At 35.4% G+C, this 20,560-nt stretch overlaps 1 protein-coding gene across 2 annotated transcripts in view; it reads right to left on the bottom strand.

The window, feature by feature from the left end:
- LOC108740131 (LHFPL tetraspan subfamily member 6 protein-like) overlaps positions 1–16,224 on the bottom strand; it is a 216,889-nt gene extending 200,665 nt beyond the window's left edge. For both annotated transcript variants that reach the window (XM_018474337.2, XM_018474336.2), the window contains exon 1: positions 15,962–16,224. The gene's annotated coding sequence lies outside the window, so the exon portion shown is untranslated. The remainder of the gene's footprint in view (positions 1–15,961) is intronic.
- Between the last annotated feature and the right edge of the window lie 4,336 nt (positions 16,225–20,560).

The raw sequence follows: 20,560 nt of genomic DNA, 5'->3' as shown, positions 1-20,560 counted from the left end.
AGCGTCTGAACGTATTCTATCCATAGGGACCAATCGTACAATACGAAGACGAGTACAAGACGAATGACAAGGAGGAGGGGCCTTTTCTCTTACAAATTGTGATTTGCGATTTATCAATTTTATTTTAATTTTTTTCTTAGCTTACCAGTTTTATTATGTTAATTTCGTTTTATTACCTAATATTTGTATGCCATAATCAATTGAGTTACATCCAGCGACCTTTGCCCCTACCTATGAATTATACCACCGGCCATGACACATCCAATTAGTATATAAGCTCATAATTTTCTCATTCATTCCACAATACACAAACACATACGGCTGAAGAGGACCCTAATTGGTCCTAAAACGGCCTGAGGTAGAGGGGTTTTAGTCGGTAGGTCCGAGGACTCCTTCCTCGGGAATCCGACACTACCCAGTCGTACGGACGGCTGGGTGTCTTTTGAAGATTTCCCCTCTTCCACGAAAAAAAAAAAAAAAAGCATTCATTCAACAGTCTTCATTATAGGTCAAACCTATGTAACTCGTTCATTAGCCATCAATAGTGTGTAATTATTAAAATATTAAGTGTAATAACGGTTCCTGAAACCGAACCAAATAAATGTNCTTTTGAAGATTTCCCCTCTTCCACGAAAAAAAAAAAAAAAAGCATTCATTCAACAGTCTTCATTATAGGTCAAACCTATGTAACTCGTTCATTAGCCATCAATAGTGTGTAATTATTAAAATATTAAGTGTAATAACGGTTCCTGAAACCGAACCAAATAAATGTGTTAAAACAAAGTTTTTTAAAACTCCATTCGAACATCGTACGTTTTAGCTATTGCAACATATCGTTTTGTGACGTAATATTTCTCAAGAAAGTAACGATTCAAGCAAAATAAAATTCTAGTGACGTATTTTATAAACCCTCCCCAACTTAACCATTAAGTGGTGCATAAGCATGACATTAAATAGAAAAACTAAAATCCCAAAAAATAAATACTTAAACATAAATTGAGAAAAAAAGTAGAATCCACGATGCTCGCATAGGAGATCAGGATTTCCACTTTCTACCACACGCCTACGCTAACTAGACAAACAAAAAGGAATAAATATGAATTTTCTACGTCATTTACTGGCAACGACCTTGCATTATACAGCACGGCACTGAATCACATAACATAACGCAAACAATTGTAAGCCTTACCCATTTTTACGTTTCTGTTGTTTTAGTTTTTTTTTTTTTGGTTTTGCAATACCATCGGTTTATGGACTTTAATTCTAAATGTTATAGCAAATAAAATGCGTAAACTATGCAAATAATATTTTGAAGTGAAAATTGGATGGCGATGAAAATCGTTGATAACACCCGACATGTAAATAGAAGTTCATTGTTTATATGTCTTACAAACTTACCATATTAACCTTAAACTGTAAATCCATGGTTTGAACTCTCCCAATTGCTTAATTGGTATGTTGGCATTTAGTTGCATTAAATGGGAATACAAAATTTGGAAGTTTCCATATTTTTTAAACAGGCCAGGGCCGTCGGAAGCCAAAGCAGGCCCCGGGATTCTTCAGCCTTTCGTGTTCCAGAAATCTTTTAAAATAAAAAACTGAATAATAATCTATTGGGATCCGTCAAATGGGCATACACCATTTGGTGGAAAAATTTATAACTCGAATGAGGGAAAAATTTATATAGGAACTGTGCACGCAAATTGTAAAATTGTTTATTAAAATAATAAAACACGTTAAAAAAACAAAAATTTTTTTGATGATGGAATCGACGAAGTTTTTTTCTAAAATTAAATCAAATAAAAAGATAATATGTTCTGTGAAAAACTGCAATAGCACTTCAGACATAGATCTTCACTCTTCACCTACATTAACTACTTTCCAATAAAAACTAACCGTTTTATATATGTAAAAAATATATTCGGAAAATTAGAGAAAAAAGTAAACTAATAGAAGCTTGGATGAAAGCAGTAGGTATCAAAGAAGTGAATTCCGGAATAAAAATTTGTTCACGTCATTTTAATGCACATGATTATATTTCAGCAAGTATTTACCATCAGCCATAACCTTAATATTTAAAACTAGAATCATACTAAAATTATAAAGTGAGAAATTATTTATTCCTGTGTAATTGATTTAACACAATTCTAATGATACGATATAAGTATTTTGAGGTTAAGAACCTACCTGCTGCAATACAACAAAGTTGCAATAATGTGTTTGCAACGTTCTCTTAAATCGGCTTTGCACGTGCAAGTCATTGATATGATATTGCTTAAATCACCCAGAATCACCTCACCAATTATATAACGTGAATCACTTTTTAAATTCGAAGTTTGTAAAAAGTAGGCACTAAACTTGACGGAATTTGAAGGCTAGCTTCCGGATTTGTTATTTTCGAGTTTTATAATGTGATTGGCATTAAAAACACGCTCACCTTCAACGAAATTTCCTTTCCGAGGCTTTGTGTCAGCCCAATATTGTGTCAATACTTCGTAATTTAAAAACTTGGAAATTGCACGGTACACTATAGGAATTACGATAAATTTTCCCTAATCGGCGCCATGTTTTTAGGCTCCTCCGATTTGACGGATCCCAATAGGTAGCTAAATAATTTGATTGTATAAAATACCAAAACACATAAGTATAGTTTATTCTTATTGGTAAAGAAAGGTGTGCGGTAGGGGGGCTCACATCAGAAATGAAGTTCCCCAACTTCTTTGTCAGCTCCGAATGGAAGTTGAGTTAAAGTCTGTACATTTTGATTTTTTAATTTTCTATCACTTTTTCAATGTTTAGAGCATACTACTCCGCAAAGTAAATATTATTGCCATTTTACCTAACTTCTGCAATTTCTATGCAAGAATTATTTTAATTCTTTATTGGTTAATATAAAGGTGCGCCGAGTCCATACTCTCTTTTTTCACTATCTAACTGGTCTACATATGGTTAGCTGTCATGATACAATATTGCTAAGAGGATAGGATTTGACGCAGGATGGGCGGGACTGCTGCTACGTCATCTTGAGAGTAAACAACCTCAGCTATTATGCTATTATTTCATATTTTGATGGAGTTGTGATTGAAACGTGAGGACAAATGCTGTTAAGTACCTATATATGTACCTACCTACAATAATAAGTGCTTGTGTTGGTAAGATACAAACAAAACTTAACGATGAAATGCGCTGTGTTTGGTTGTCATTTTGATAATCAATCTAAGGGATTTAAAAAGGACCTACCTAATGTTCTTTGACCTGACAGCGATAATATTATAGCATCATTCAAACGAAACGTTTTGTATTCTGTTAATCACTTCTATCTACAGAGCTCAAAGCAGTTTGAAAAATTTTGTAGGAAAAAAATAGAATGGTTACATTTATAATCTGATGATTGTTGAATTTCAGCTCAAAGATATATTAAGTGAGGATTATTATCTTTTAACATTCTCACTATATAATAAAAAGGTTTTGACTGTCACAACATAATATAATACCACCTGGAAGCAACAAAGGGCGGACTGCATGTAATGTCGTCTTTATTAAGAACAGATTTCAATTACAGCATTTTCATTTGTTTTTCATTTATTTATTTTTATTATGCACATTTAAACCAACAAATCAGCTCTTACAACAAAATATTACAAAATAATGAAGTCACGTAAGTGCTTCAATCAATCTACAAACAATCGATTAAACAATAAAAGTTTATATATTTATTGATAGACATTCATTCTCTTATGTATAAACTGTCTGTTTTGTTTTTTCGACCATAAAGGAGATAAATTTACTAATATGAACAATCATTTAATGCATTGTACGTGTATTCGAAAATGACCAAAACTCTCAAGTTCTCGTCATGAGCGAGAAAGTCGATTTTGTGTTCGCTTGTAATCCTATCTTGTTAGTTTTATTGTATCATGGTTAGCTGTACCTATTTCATCGCCATTATGTATATGTAGGGTAACTCCGGGCACACTTTTTTTCGAGTTACTATAACTTCAGAAATAAAGGAGCACAGCACAAAAATATATTCGTCATTAAGACAGTAAAATGGATAAAACTGACCCGACATGGTTGGGTGAGTTGGTGCAGCCACTACGGGTGATATGGTTCACTAGAAAAGCCCGACATTTAATGATTTTTGCGACATAAAACCTTTCCGCACATGTCACAAAAATTGACAAACTTTGAGCAGCTCTACAAGAAACCATCGCATTGGAGGCATTGTACCCAGTCGTGTTCAGAAAGACTTTCACCAGATTCCTGCAGAGTAAAATCTGAATCGTCATCTGTTGTTGAATCATTTGTAACTGCTTTCTTCATTACTTTTCTCTTTTTCTTCTTTGATTTAATCTTCGTCATTGGGTTCATAGCCTTCTATATTGTTTTCACCTGTTTTGATTTGCTAACATCTTTGCTTTTTTTAATGTGCTAAGGTGATGTTAAAACGGCTGCCACCTGTTTCACTCGTTTTTTATCTTTTTCAGTAACTGTGTAAAATGTACCTAGTACGGGATTAAATTTGTCTAACATGGTTCCTGGGGCATCATTTTCTTGAATTGCTTCTTGGACATTACTTGTATCTTCCTGAACCTAGCTTGCTAGTTGCTGAATGGCTTTCTCTTTCTAGACGAATTATAAAGTAGCATACTTTTCTATTCTACGAGATAGATGTTACATGAACCATCTCTCCTAATTTTACAGGAGAATTGCTACAGGTAATTTTCGCTAAATACAACACAAATCTGACTACTCCGCCAACTTGATTATAACCTCAACAATTATCTTAACCTTAAAACGCCCACAAAAATTGCGAATAAATATGAAACATTTACAAGTTTCAATTTATTTTTAGGTCCTCTCAAACCTAGTTTTGTGTATAGCTTACCCTTTATATGATTTAACGCCAAAATCTTTAGTCTATGTTGCAACACGTGTACACTACTGCCGTTGATAAATAGCAACGTTGCCGAACTCAACTACTATCGTGAAAACTAAAGTGTTCCAACTCACCTGGTGCACCATCTCTCCTGGAATTACCCTACAGTCGCTTACCAAATTTAGTGTAAATGTAATAAGCAGAAGAATAGTGTAATCGTTGATTGCATAATATGCATGCAGTCAAAGTGGTCAATAAGAGCTAATTATGAACCAATGGACCTGGTTTAACAATCTAAAGATTCTAATAATTCTGTTGATTTGTTATAGCCTAGCAATATTATCTTTCGATGAAGCTTACAACGCATAAATCGTTACCATAGATATAGTGCATCATATAGCCGTTTTAATCAATAATCCATTGTGTAGCGTAACTAAAATTGCTACAGTGTTACAACAAGCTAATTGTTGTTAGATCATAAAAGCAAGATCGTAATCTGCAGCTCATCCGATATTGATGGTCAGATCTCTCGTCCTTCCCTTTGTACTCTCGAGCGTCCTATTAACGAAAAGGGTTTAACGTTTATACTACGTTAGAATTTGCCGACAAAGGAACGTTTCTGATAGTCATCCATATACCATAGATGTATGTACGTACATAATATGCATACATACGTAACAGCTTTGGACCGTAGTAACGATAATATCTGTTGAATTATACAGCAGATAATTTCAAATGCCGATGCTGGATACATGGAAACATATTACTAATTTGGTCAGTAGCAGGTCACATTAATAACTAGCTATGGAATATTTGTTTATGATGCTAGAGTTGAAAACTTAAGGACGTTTACACCATAGAAAAATAACAAAAAAAATTATTCAGAGACATCTATATTTAAGAATAATAGAAACCACCACACAAGTGGATCGCGATTTTTATTCCATTAGACCTCATTAGCACGCTATACTCAGCTTCAATAAATCATTCATTGTAATAATGCTCTTAAAAGCAAGTTGATACATTTAGTTGTGGCGTATATCACCATCTACTAATATTTATCTAGCGCCCACTAGTGATGTGATTTTTGTTACAGGAACATTCGTCACACTGGTCAAGTCAAGTCTATTGTATCATTATTGAGGTGCACGCACTTAAATACGTGACAGTTGGGTGAGTTTTTGTTCGTGGGGTCCGACGACATGCCCGTGACGGTACTGTCACCCCGTCTGTACGTGCATGTATTTCCGTACGTGCATTGGTACCAAACCTCCCTCGATCATATTTGAGTTAACTCTTGCCTATGATGCTACACTTGCTTAAAACTGGCGTCAACCGTGGTGTTAGAAAAACAAAAATCCAACCAATGTTGGTAGATTATGAATTATGATTATTATAAATGTGAAACCACAACCAACATTTTGTTGTAAGGCTTCTTCAGGACTGCAGTATAAATAAGATGTTAATGGCTACAGTTAAGGTGAAATCAGTGCATCGTACTACGTTTTCTAGATAATTTACATGAAGCTTAAATGGTGTGGTTTGTGGAATAACTGCAGACAGTGGCAAAACAATTATAAAATAATATAGATAAAGAAAGAATAGAAGAACAGAGGACTCTATGGAAGTCAATAAAAAATGCTGGAGATAGATTGGTAGGATGTCGTCTCAGGCCTGAAGGTCTTGCTAGAGCCTTATTAGAGGCAGAAACGGAAATTAGGAGGGGTAGAAGTAGACCTGGATTAGATTACTGTTCGCAAATAGTTAAGGATGTGGGATGCTCTAGTTTCAGGGAAGTGCGAAGATTAGCTTAGGATAGAAAAGGGTGGAGGTGCGTGTCCAAACACTGACGACCTTATGATGATAATAGATAAAGTAATAAAAAATAATAGATAATTAAAAAACTACTTTAAGAACAAAACATTATATGGATTAAATATTATAAACAATGAAAAATTAAAGCCTAAGCGGTTAACACCAAGGCATTTACAATGACAATTGGATGTAAGTAAAAAACTATAAAAAATGTAATTAAAACATAATGGTAAGTATCACCTAGTTGTTAAAGTGCAATATGAATTTTTCATTTTCTTCCTTGAAAATGCCTAACTAGGTTAAAACAGTAATTGCCCAGTATTTAAATATATTATCAATAAAAAATCTTTTGCTTTGCGTTTTCTTAATAATTTAAAATTATTTAAAAAAATAAATTATTAACCTGTTTGTTATTACTTTATTTCAATGAAGAGACAAAGAAGATAAATTGTCTACGTTTTGATTTATTCTGGAATGTGGGTATCAGGGACCGGTTGAGTTTGATGGCAAATTGATAAATATCTTTTGGAGTGTAATTTAAGGAAAAGCTCGCTTGAGTGGCGTCCCTTAGGGCACGTAAGCAACCCTCGTTTAGGAAAAGGACATCAGTGAATTGTTTCCTAAAACTGACCCTTCAACCGAGGAAATTTGATGGCGGCCTTTATAATATATACATAAAAATTTACGCCCCACGAACATACGATATTAACTTAGTCAATTAAATCAGAGACTAAGACACATTATGCAAATCAAATTTATTACTTTCCTTTTATTAAATTATAGTTCACCGGGCATTTCGCATTCCGAAAATAACATTTAGCCGAGAATAATTACATCACGCGCTACCCCCTGCACTAGCAAATTTTTGTTATGAGCAACAAAATAGCTGAAACTTTGCTTATCTGTAGGTACCACGCACTGGTTACTGAATGACTACTTTTTCGGCTCAGTTGAACATGAATTTTGTAGAGATAGCATGTGTCTGGCGCGAAAATTATTTTGGGTTCATCCAATACTAAACCGAATCCTTTGTATGGACAATTTTATAGTCCTTTTATTAGGTTGAGAGAACATTCAACCAAATTTTTCAATTACTTTCGTATGAGTCTTGATAGTTTTGACATCTTGTGGAAAGGACTTTGAAAAATACATTTTTACAATGCAGTTTGCAGTTCGTTCCTGATTACACCGTACTTAAAAGTGGTAAGTATCAGAGCAATTAAATAATTGTCGATCTACCTCTACTCCTCTTAACACCGTTCATGTCTGAGAAGGTATCCTAACAACCCATCTCGATTATTTCTTATTGACTTCAATAGTCCTCCTATCTTTTCCAATACTTCTTTATTTTTAATCTTCTCTATCCACGGTATCTTCATCATTCGCCTGTAATATCATATTTTGAACACTTCTAACCTTTCTTTTCCGCCACGCCAACCGTCTATGTTTCGTATCCGTATAGTGTCTTGCTCGATGTTAAAAATATACTTAGTGTTTTAGGAGACTTATGAAAAAAAATCTTTTTTGGTTTATTTTAAAAAAATTGGCTGACTCTGTGACGCTTATGAGTCCATACTTCTATGGTTCTTATGTCTATTATAAATCTAAAACCGCATTCAATTTCTCTAAGAAACTCTTGTTTGACACTGGATACTAAGCTTAATTCCGCGAGTCGATTCCCACGTTTGCACTTTGATAAATAAAATTCTGATGATGTGGTGCGCCCGTATGTGCCGTCCATCCGATTCCGATAAATGTGCGCGTATCTTATCTTTCTAAGTCATACACTGTCGAATAAAACAAATTTTATAAATTTTTGTGTTCGATAAACTTGTACTGTTTAAAGTAGTGATTGCATATTTCCGATTTTCCTAAATTTTTCGAAAACACTACTATCAGCCAGTAAAAGGGTTCATGGAATTGGCTCAATTCCAAGTCGGAAATAGGTTAAATAAAAATTGCAACTGGAATTTAAGACTGTGACTGTGACTTTTTAGTAGTTCCACGGATTATTGCGCTTTCTTAAATAAAAAGACAAACAGGAGCAACACAGTCTTCCGTTTTTACTGTTTATCGTAGTGACTAAGAACGACTACGCCAAAAATATTTATTTTGTTCGAAATATATTATAAAAACAAAATATAATAATAAAAAAATCAAGTCATGCTCTAGAGTAATCGCCAAGAAAGTGTAATATTCAACCTCAGTAACTGAAAGACCTTTCGATATTAGAAATTAGATATTAGACTCAGGATTAATTTTTGTGAAAGTTTTATTTTAATACAACTCTAATAAAATTAGGTTATTCATATTGTTAGAGGATTATTTTAGAATGTATTTAGAAAAGCTGCATGTCTGTGCGTTAGTTTGTTAGTATTGACAGAACGAATGGTTGACGGCTGTGTCTGCTTTCTTTCCCTTTCTTCATGCGCCATGTGTAATTAACCGATTCGTGCAAGATTCGCCTTCACTACATACTTTCTGTAACGCGTTTCCTTTACATGAAATTAGTTTCATATCCGATCGATAAGTTGTTTAACATCAAAAATATGCATAAGATATTAGTTTACAAATACATGTAGGTGTACTGCTGCTTGGCTTAGATCAACAATACATATTATAAACAAATAATAATTGCCGCTGAAAATGGTAGGCGGTCGGAAGCTCTAGTGCTTCTGGATGCTGTTCACTCTATGTGGAAATCGGCCCTCTCTGGTTACTTGAAATGAATAATGTCGATAATGGTGTCACACGTATGCAAGCAAGCCAACATACAGAGTGGCAAAGAAGGTCAGGTTTCTAGACTGCATATGCTGGAAAATTGTAGAAAACGTGAAGTCTCTATAAATAGTTGTCAGAAGATCGAGTGTAGTTAGTACGAGTCAGAGAGTTCGAGGCAATACAAAGAAAAGAAGTGACAAAATAGTTAAATAAACGTAGTAGATCTGCCCCTGCATTTGGAATTGTCGTACTGTGAGGGTGAAACTGGATTTACGGCGGACTAGGCTATGGACTAAGGGGAAGCCAAATTAGGGATAATGCCGATCCATATGGTTTGTGTCAATGGAGAAGCGTTGCTATGAAATACAAAGTAAGAGCGCATTCTGGTGGGATTAGACGAAATTAATCGTCTTAGACCAAACTTTGACGAAACACCGCCAGATAAGAGAATTTTGGACCGGAACAGTCAGGGGTACTTCGGAAACTCAGGTACAGGAGAGAAACGACTATTTTCGTAGCGAATCTCGCAAAGGGTTTGGTACCGACATAATCAACATGGTAAACGGCGGAAACAGTAACGAAGAGAACGCTAGAAAGCACTCAGAACGTCCTATATTATATGATAACGAAAAGGAGGTACGGAAGAACCACAAAAAGCCTTTAATGTCACCCAGCGAGTCCCCAGAAGCTGTTCCCAAAAGGAAAAGGCCAACGGTAGTCGGCGAACTGGTGACGAACTTACACGCTATACAAGAGGGTCACTAAATTAATGCATATATTGTGGAGGTCAACAAATGTGGAGAAGGAAATCTGTGATGTTGCTCGTAAAATAGAAGCTATTAATAGAAACATTCAGACAACCAAAATTAAGAAGTGACTGAAAGAAAAAGGGACCCAGTACATTATACAAATGGAGTAAAAATCTACCCAAGTGGAGGTTGCTCATAGGACGGAAACGATTACCATCAGTACTCAGAAAGTTTTGACAGCTATAGTGGCTCACAAATTTAACAGCATAATGGCTAGACTTAACAAGACCTTTGAGGACTTCCTTACGTATAACGAAGAGGAGAAGTGGTCGAAGGAATGCTTCGTTGCGAGTTCAATTAGAATACCGTTATAATTGTCAGACCAAATACGATCGACAAGGAGGACTGCGTGGCCAGATTTCCGGAGAACAAGGAAGTGCCGCGCGCACTCGACGAGGATAGGGATAAGGTGTTGATCGCGGTGAAAACTGATCGCACCTATGCCTTGGAGAAAATCGGAGAAACTACTGATGATGAAGAATCACCTAGTGAGGACTTATTTAAGAATCTTACTCGACTGTGGAAGATCTTTTAAAAGAGGATCCCGAGCGTATCTGTTGATATGGCAGATCTGGCATCGTATAGATGCACTCAGTGAATGTCCGAAATTGAGAAACATGGGAAGGAAGAGGAGAGCAAAAGGGTCTACTATTGCTATAGACGAGGAGGCGTTTGGAGGGAATTCCAAATATGCTGGGGTCCTGCGAAAGTTGTGCATGGAGCTAAATGCTCACGACTCCGGTACGCAAATTGTCAATGAGGATGTAGACAAGTCATGTGAGACGGCCTTCGAGATAAAAAAGGGTAAACAGTGGATAACAGGACTTAAAGACAATCGTCAAGTGTTTCTCAACTTTCATAGTGTGAGCCTGTCAATTGATGACCCTTGAGTAGGAGCTTCTGCAAAGAAGGCGACTAAGACTTGATTGGAGGTCGCATAGAAGAAAGGATATACACCCCCGGAAGTGTTAATAATGCCAAGGGTTCGGGCACCTGGCTTTCAAGTGCATGGCCAAAGAATAACTGAAGAGGTGTATGAGATGCAGTGAGAAGGACCACGACGTTAAAGCATATGAAATGTTACAGTTGTGCCGCAGAGGGGAATCGCGCCGATAGCATGCAATGCAGTGTTGTCCCAAGAGATGAAGGTTAATAAAAGGAGAGCAGCGAGGAGTGTTAAACATACTAATGTATCTTCGGCTTAAACTGTAACAGAAGTTGGGAATCCATGAAGCTACTCGACCAACTAGAGGCAGAAAAGGGTTCTGATGCTATACTGGTGTCAGAGTCTAACCGGCGTTGAAGTATTGGTGGTATGAAGATATTACGGCTCAAAGGGGTAAATACAGAATGATCTGTAGGAGGCTGTAAAGAATATGTGCCAGGTCCACATTGGTTGAGTTGAAGATAAGCGACTCCGTCGGAGAAAGTCATTTCGGTAGCTAAAAAGAGGTAGCCGGCCCTCCTTGAACAATTGGCATTTCCCTGAGACGAGGTTCAGAAAATAGCGAAAAGGGAGCTAAAACCATACTCGTACATTATCTCCCGAGATAATACGTTCGGAAGCGGAGAGGCTGTTTCTCCGTTGCAGACCCACGATATGACACAAAGGAGACCATGATGAGACGAATGACCCTATCAGCTCGGAGGAAGTTATAACGGTGATGAAGAATGTCAAGGCGGGGAAGGCCCCTGCTCCAGGTTTGGTGACTATAGAGCTATTAGAAATTATGTTAGAGGAGATCCCAGAGATGGTGTTTGAAGCGTTTCAGTATAGTTTAAGAAGCACGATGCCCTCCAACTAGAAGATTGCTATTCTCATACTGAACCCCAAGAAGGGAAGGAGAAGAGGCTTTAAGTCAATATGGCTTCTGATCCATACAGACCACTTCGAATTATTTTATTCGATTAAGCTAACGTGCCTATCACTTTGAGATTGGCTACGCCGGGATTCGTTTTCAGCAAGTAGATATCCACACAAGTGAACATTGTTGGAGCATACGTAATCCTAAAATGTAGCATCGTGCTACAGATGGCGTTTACTGCGCCATTTGTAGTATTTTCTAAAACGCACTGTTAATACAGCAGGTAAAAGTTGGTCTGTGTTCTGTCGAAGCTGTCTGCGACGCGCTGATGAGATCCAAAAAGATCGAAATCGCGATCCGCGTCTGGCAATTTCGACAGAATACAGACCGCTTCAAATTATTTCATTCGATTAAGCTAACGTGCCTATCACGTTGAGGTTGGCTACGTCAGGATTCGTTTTCAGCAAGTAGATATCCACCCAAGTGGACCTTGTTGGAGCATACGTAATCCTACTGCGCCATTTGTAGTATTTTCCATGGTGTAAGTAAATTACATCATAACCACAGAAATCAAATAGAGTTTGAATGCTTCCGCCTAAAAATACGCTACATCCAATTTCGTGCGTAAATAGACTCATTATAACCTTTTAATGAAAGCAAAAGCATGGAGTGACCACCTTACCAAAGCATCAAAGTTCTCTTGAAGTTTTTGAGAATCTCTCAATTGATTCCATAACTTTGAACAGCTTCTAACCGTCAGCATACACGAATATATTTCAATTTAAAGTCGTATTAATCACAAAATCAACGGCGACATTAAAGGGTCTGGGTACACATTGTGAGTCTCGGACAACTCCTTTAGTGACTCGCATCTAAAAAGATAAAAAATTGCCGATTTTTATTGTAAATTTTCTGCTACTCAAGAATGAATGGAGTCAGTCCAGCAGATTTTCCCCAATGCCACAATTACCCAGTCTGTTCAGAATGAACGAGTGACTGATAAAGTCAAATACCCTTGTTAATTTAGTTTAGGTTAAGTCAACTTCTAAATTATTATCAGCTTTCAAACCATACCCAGAGTATGAGAGTGTCAAGCCTAGCAATGGAGTAACTTTAGATTCTATAATATTATCGAACAACTTTGATAGGAAGTTAACAATGCAGACAGGGCAATAATTACGCACTATTTTCTTATTATCATTTTTATGAATTGGTCTGATAAATGAATAATTCCATGTGTTAGGAGAAGTACCAGATTCAATGGAGTAATCGAATATGATGAAAAATGATTTGATGAGGTCAAATTGACCGTTTTTGGTTAAAGTCCGAGGTTTACTGTCAGGACCCACCGAAAGACGGCTTTTGATATTTTTGATCCCTTTTACAACTTTTTAAAATCTCACCATTAGTTGTATTTATAATCTTGAGCGACTAATAGGATATTCCCATTACTCGGAATTCTTTAAATTCCAGAACAGGATATTACGGTAAGTAGTTATGATCATGCATATGAATTCTGAAAACTGCAGATTACACCTCATTATGAAGTTCTTATTCTTAAATTTTCGCACTGTTACTCCTCTTATTTTATTAGAATAATAGTACAAAAAAACATTAATTGTAAGGTGGCGAAATCGTTCAATTTTTTTATGCTTTATCTACTTTCAAATACAAAAATATAAGTCAAGAATATTTTAAGTGGTTATTTATTAAACGCTTAAGGTCGTCAGTCCTAAGACTAGTTGGAAACGCACCTCCATTCCTTCCTATCCTGAGCTAATCTTCACATTTCCGTAAAATTAGAACCTTAACTATTTGCGAGCAGTAATCTATTCTAGGTCTACCTCTGCTCTCTTAATTCCCTTTTTTGCCTCTGATATGTTTTTGACCAGACCTTCATGCCTGATAAGGTGTCCTACCAACCTATCTCGCCTATTTTTTATTAATTTCCATAGAGTCCTCTGTTCTATTCTTTTTAATACCCCTTCATTTCTAACCTTCTCTATCCACGGTATCCTCATCATTCGCCGATAACACCACATTTCGAACGCTTCTAACTACAGAAGTTATTTTTATCTGTATCATTCAGAATGACATTAGAAGAAAACAACAAATTGTCGATGATTAAAATAAATAACTTGATCAAACATATTGTTTTGTATTTTCCCTTTGTTAAGACATTTCTTCCAATATACACTCACGAGAGGACAGGGGCTAGCTGGCATATATTTGTATTCATTTGTGCAATTCCGATGAATGCAGCGAACAGCTTAACTTTCTGACTTTAATATTATATAGGACCCATTCATTAAATTCATGTTAAGGTAGTCCCAAACTTTTCTTAAAATATAATAACAAAGGCTTTCACGGCCGGAATTCATAGTAGAATGAAGATTCGGACTATAGGGCCGTGGTCTAAGTGAACTATTGTGTCCAGACGTTTCGTCAGCTACTGCGGCTGAGTCCTCAGTGGTAGTGCTGCGTTGACAACGTGAACGTAGATTATATCTCGACAGCGATGAGGATGTCAGCCGCAATACCTGACGAAACGTCTGGACACAATAGTTCACTTAGACCACGGCCCTATAGCCCGAATCTTCATTCTATTTTTGTTAAAATCTTGCAATTATGCCATCTACCCCTGGATGTGGGGTGCCTTGGCATGCCTTTAAGGATGAGTTGATATTACCAGATATTGATAGAGATACTTCGCCAAAACAGCAATTTTCGAGGAAAAACATTTTATTTTATCAAAACTTGAGGTAAAATCCTTTTCGAAGAATACATTCTTTAAAGTATGAATTCTTTACGATGGACAAATTTACTCATCATTCAGAGAAGCAATGAAATAAGAGTCTCCTTTCTATGTGATGCTCTAAAGCAGATTTAAATTATGGTGGATGGTGCACTTTTGCATACACTCCCTGTTAGTAAGATCACAGCAAAATTATTTGTAGAAAATAGAAGCATTGTGACAACTAGCTCCTTAATCCTACTAAACACGGTTTTTGTGGACAACAAAGGATTTTTGAAATCACATTAAAGATGGGTATTAATGGAGTTATAACCGGCAATATCTGTTACAATCTTTATTTCTACCACATGAAGTAGTAGTGTTTTGGTTTGCAATGAGTCATAATAGATATGATTTTTATGAATTGTTTTAGGTATAACAATAATGTTGCGTTTCTCTTAATTCTATAAAAATTGCATTTCAATAACTTTCAGAGCTTTGCTCTTATTATTGCTCCCATTTCTGAAGAAAAACTGGATTATTTTATATTGGAGAATCTTGTTAATTAATCTTTATCCTCTTATTAACTATAGTAATTAAAATTTTCGTTAAGCGCTTAACTAAATGTTTGAATGCATCTGTCTGCAGGATAATTATAAATGTGACTGTTTCATAATCCTAATTCTTTGTGCATACAAATCTGGATACGCTTAACGCATCTTAAATATCAAAGCAACAATTTTTAATATCTAAGCTAAATGTTTTTTCAGTTCGAACACTAAATGCCTATTTCTTTTCAGGGAATAATTTAATATAATAAAAAAACTTCTAAATGACACTAACTGAGGCCTTTAGCATATGAGTAAGTGTTGAACAGTTACTTATGTTGGTGAAAATAAAAATTTCTTAACTGTTAAATATTTTATGCTTTAATTAATGAGTTTTTATTAACACTTCGTAACATGCCGTCAACGAATAGCATTCATCAGCTGTTCCGAAGCATTAATACCTGTTAGAAGATACTTGTAGTATTTCACTTTTTAGTTTCTTCATTTATAAAAAAAGATTATAGGTACCAATGCTACTTTCTCTAGCGGACTTCATTGATTGATTTGGGAATCATATAAATCCATCAGTTAAAAATAGTACATTCTAATCGTCAGTCTTAGGTTTCCCCAGCTCTAAATTAAAAACTTACCAAAGTTGCTCTTTTATATCTGTGAGCTTCGTTGATTGAGCTTATACGTGTTTCTTAACTTAATAAAGTCCATCACTTTCATTAAATACTTCGTTAAAGTTCTTCGATATCGCAGAATAGCGCTCGGTACAATTCGCGATAATCGCGCATTCCGCGCTATCCGACATTCGGGAATACACTGACTCGACGCTTCAGACGAGTGCTTTCAGCGGCTCCTGCTTGCGTACTTGCTTTGGATTCAGCTTCCAGCTTCTCTCTATTTACTCAGCACACGACTTCGTCGCGATTGCTTTGTACAACTGACAACTACGGAAGCTATTTTAATTCATACATACACATACATAATAATATATACGTTCGCAGTTCTCTTGTGCGTGCGTTTGTTCTATTTATTAATGGAACATATGTATGTACATGAAGTAGATGTCTTTATTTCCGATTTGCATTTAACTAAGACTTTGATCAATCTTTATGGGCTCTTATTCACTTATTTATTTACTTAGGAAAAGAGCAGTGAAAATTCTGGTGTCAATTGTCTCGTAAAGTAGAAAAAAGGAATGTTAACGAGCTTTAGTAATAAAAAAAGAGCATTCGGATTCCCATTAACAATGAACTTCCTATCACATTGTTGCGTGTTGATAAGAAGATGCAGGATATACGTTTGAGCATTTAATACAATAACTATTAAATTAATAAATTTACTGATTTAGTTTTTTTGAAGTGAAACTTCTTTACGCACGGTAGAGTAAGTTCGTTTCATGCGAGTTGTTATGTAACGAAATCATGCAACGGATGTCCCCCCTCTACTCGGCCACGTAATCGAGTTAGTAGTGGGGATCGCTTGAGCCGTGAGCGTGCTTCAAGGCAACTCCGACATGTATATTGGAAAATTTAAATTCATAGTGTGCAAATAATACCATTAAACCAATTCCTTAACCCTTTCCCGGTCTGTTTGTTTGAAGAAGTTTCACTTCATAAGCGTGTTGTATAATTACACGTTGCATTTTATGAAGTGAATCTTCTCTACGCACGATAGGGTAAGTTCGTTTCATGCGAGTTGCTATGTAACGAAATCATGCAACGCATTTCTCCCGCTGCCTGTCCCTATGTATGCTTAGATCTTTAAAACTACGCAACGGATTTTAATGCGTTTATTTTTAATAGATAGAGTAATTCAAGAGGAATGTTTATATGTATAATATATGCATAATATAGCAGAAGAACACTGATAATTTTAGAGGTTTGTAATGTGATGTCGTAAATAAACACATTTTTTGCGCTTACATTGCAAACGCTGGCTGAACCCTACGAGATAGATCAAAATAATATACAGTAATGTACACCTTAAAAAGGTCTACAAAAAAGTCTGCGATGGTATATGTTTATCTCTTAGGGATAACCCACAATAACCACTTTTTATTATTTACTTTTTCCGAGAAATAATGGCTTATTTAAGAAGCGATTTTAAGCAATACAGCATTAATTCTTATCCTACTAAGTACTTTTAAATACATTGTGCATTTAATATAGATCAATATGACCCTTTACAACATGTAATTTAAATTAATATTTTCGAAGATATTACAGACTTAAAATGCAGGGACATAGCGGTTGCGGCGGTACCGGCCGGTTTGTATTGTCTAATGACAAAAAAGCTGTGATTGTTGTGTATAAGGACATTCTGTAGTATATTTAGTATCAGCATTGCACCCGTGCGAAGCATAGTGTACAAACAATACCATTAAACCAATTCCTTAACCGCTATGTTTGTGTGTTTGAATAAGTTTCACTTTAGTAGCGTGTTGTATAATTACATGTTGTATGTTTTTTTTTATTCGTTGCTAAAACTCTGGCTCTCATTTTTGAATTTTTTAAATAATGTTAAATATTAGCAAAAATGAAGTTAGATTAAAAAATCTTCTTAGTATCCATGTAGAAAATGGTTTGTTTATGAAGATAAAAGTAACTTGATATACGTACCTAAGTACATCATTTTAGAAGATTTATTATATAGTTTTCAAGGAACCTAGTTACTTACATTATATGTTTGTTTTGCATACCACGGATAAGAAAAAAATGATCAAAACTACATTTCTTATTCAAACCGCTTGATTAGATTAATTTAACTGGAACTTTTACACTCAATTAATTCCCAGAAGAATCGGCCTTTTTTTGAGATTTAGAAAAAAAATAAAATGTCAGAAAAAAACCAAACCGATAAATACACTATAACGAACATAAATATTAAACCCTGTTGTTATGTTGGCAAAACTACCAACTAACTAGCGATGAATATCAAAAGCAACCGCTGAGTTTTAAATTTCAATTCGAATATTCTCTATGCTCTATAGGAATTAATATCATATTGGCATTGATCTTTCGTATAATGATGTAAAGAAGATTATACTCATCGATCTACGCTTTATATCAGCTGTAGTTCAATTTCTTTTAAACCAGTTTTAGCACCCTCCATCTTAAATACATCTTGTAATACTTCAGATGAAATTCCATGGGAGTATTTAATGCACTGACGTTTTTTCGCTTTATCTGTATATAATCATTATCATCACAGGGCCATCAGTCTGGATATACACCTCCACTTCTTCCTGTCATGGCTCAATCTTTCTTATTTCACAATTATTGGAACATCTCCAGTGTTTGGAACAGTGCCTTATCTCGTAATCTAGGTCTTCCTCTGACCTCTTAAATCCTGTTCCTTCTTCTAACATCTCTCTACTAGTTCTTCGTATATAAGAAAGTCTCCTATTATTCTTTCTGTCCTTTTCTCATTTAATTCCATAGTGCCTTTTATCTCTCAGCACCTCTTCATTTGTAACCTTTTCTATCTAGGTATTTTTACATCTCAAACTCTTCCCATTATCTTTTTGGTCAAAAGATGGTCAAAAAAGTTACAACATTGCCTTTCAGTGGCGAATCAGAGTGGAAAATAAGGAAATATTTTCCCCCTCAAAAGCTCTATTACTTATCTATTACTTTGGTACTACATAAGTGTGAGAAATAATTGGATTGAGAGATTTACCCCAGAATACCAATAAAAAATTAGTCCTCATTTTTAACGATTATCAAAAAACATAATAATCCTACAATTTTGAAAAACGCCGCTTAATAGATAACTCATTCCAGATAATACATTTAAAAAAAAGTTAATGTTCCCCCATCAATAATTTATTGTTTCTGTCCATTTTCTAATATGTTCACAAACCTTTTACATCGCAAGTACTACTATAACTAACATCACAGTTTTATAAATACACTTAGACTTAGGACTTCCATGTTTTTATTTATTACAACGTTTCGACTGTGTAATGTGATAATAAAGACATGGAAGTCTGAAACTCTAACTTATTTCTAATACAATCATATCAGTAACTTTCAAACAAACATCCCAATTTTGTGTTTCCATATTTTTAAACAAAATTTTCTGTTAAAATTACTATCAAAATAATATTTTTATTTCTTTTTATATACTAATAATGCCATCTGTTAACAACTACTTGCGTCTCTTGAAATTTGTCTATTTGCTCTGTATTACGAAAATAAAAGTTCAGTCTTTGAACAACCTCACACCGTGCTTCAATAGAAACATCCTTAAGGAGGGGGCAGTGTAGCGACCACGAGCGTGATTGTGTGCGATCGGGCATACGTGTGTGTGAGCAGCTTATCGATTAGCCAACTAGCCGCGGGCGCTTTTCTTCATGTGCGCCGTAATTGTAAACGTGTGTGTCGTACTTGCGTTCCGTTCAATTAAACCGTTCAAAGAAAACGAGACTTCTCTGGACTACTGTAGAACGTTCCCGAAAGGAGGCAAGGGAATATAAAAAGGAAGAGACGATCGCCGAAATGGAGTAGAAATAAATTGACCATTGCAGAAGTGAATCAAGAGATAAATTGACAGTGATAGAGGTGAAACAAATAGAATAATTACCGAAGTTTAGTAATAACTTAATAGTGTTTTTAAGTTTTCTTCGTAAAAGTTAATTTATTAAACCCACGAACATTACAGTATTATCACCTGTCTCTTTTTGTATTGTAAATACTTTTTATATACGGCGTTGCTTCGGCGCTAAAACGAAAGCAATAACACGGTATAACAAACGCCCTTGTTCTTTTTAATTATTATGTCAGTTTCATTTAATAGGGCGAAACATTGCTGTCGTGTTGGAGCCGAAGCAACGAAGAGAACAAGAGTTCATAGCGGTCTGGTTGGGGTTTTCTGGGGTTTCCCCAACCCTTGCAGCAAATGTTGGACCACATGTATATATTCCCAGGCTGTACAGTAGCGAACTCTACTCTCATTTTAGGTACATATACTTTTCTTTTAAACACTTTTTTGTGCGGTATTTTAATTTCGACACGAACACGCAAGATATTTGTATAATAACTTTATTTGCAATTCATTTTCAATAAATAAGCTCCAATTATGTGGAACATAGTATTGCGTGTTCCAAACGGGGCATCCTAAGTCAATGTAAGTATAATTTATGCAGGCCCTCCCCTTCTCTGCTAATTAATACATTGTCTCTTATGTAATATAAGCAATAAAATTACTTTCGAAGGTTCAGGTGTTTTTTCTCCAGC

This window comes from Agrilus planipennis, unplaced genomic scaffold, assembly GCF_000699045.2.
Source record: "Agrilus planipennis isolate EAB-ADULT unplaced genomic scaffold, Apla_2.0 scaffold87, whole genome shotgun sequence".
Classification (NCBI taxonomy): domain Eukaryota; kingdom Metazoa; phylum Arthropoda; class Insecta; order Coleoptera; family Buprestidae; genus Agrilus; species Agrilus planipennis.
This window is presented reverse-complemented; position numbering and strand designations above follow the sequence as displayed.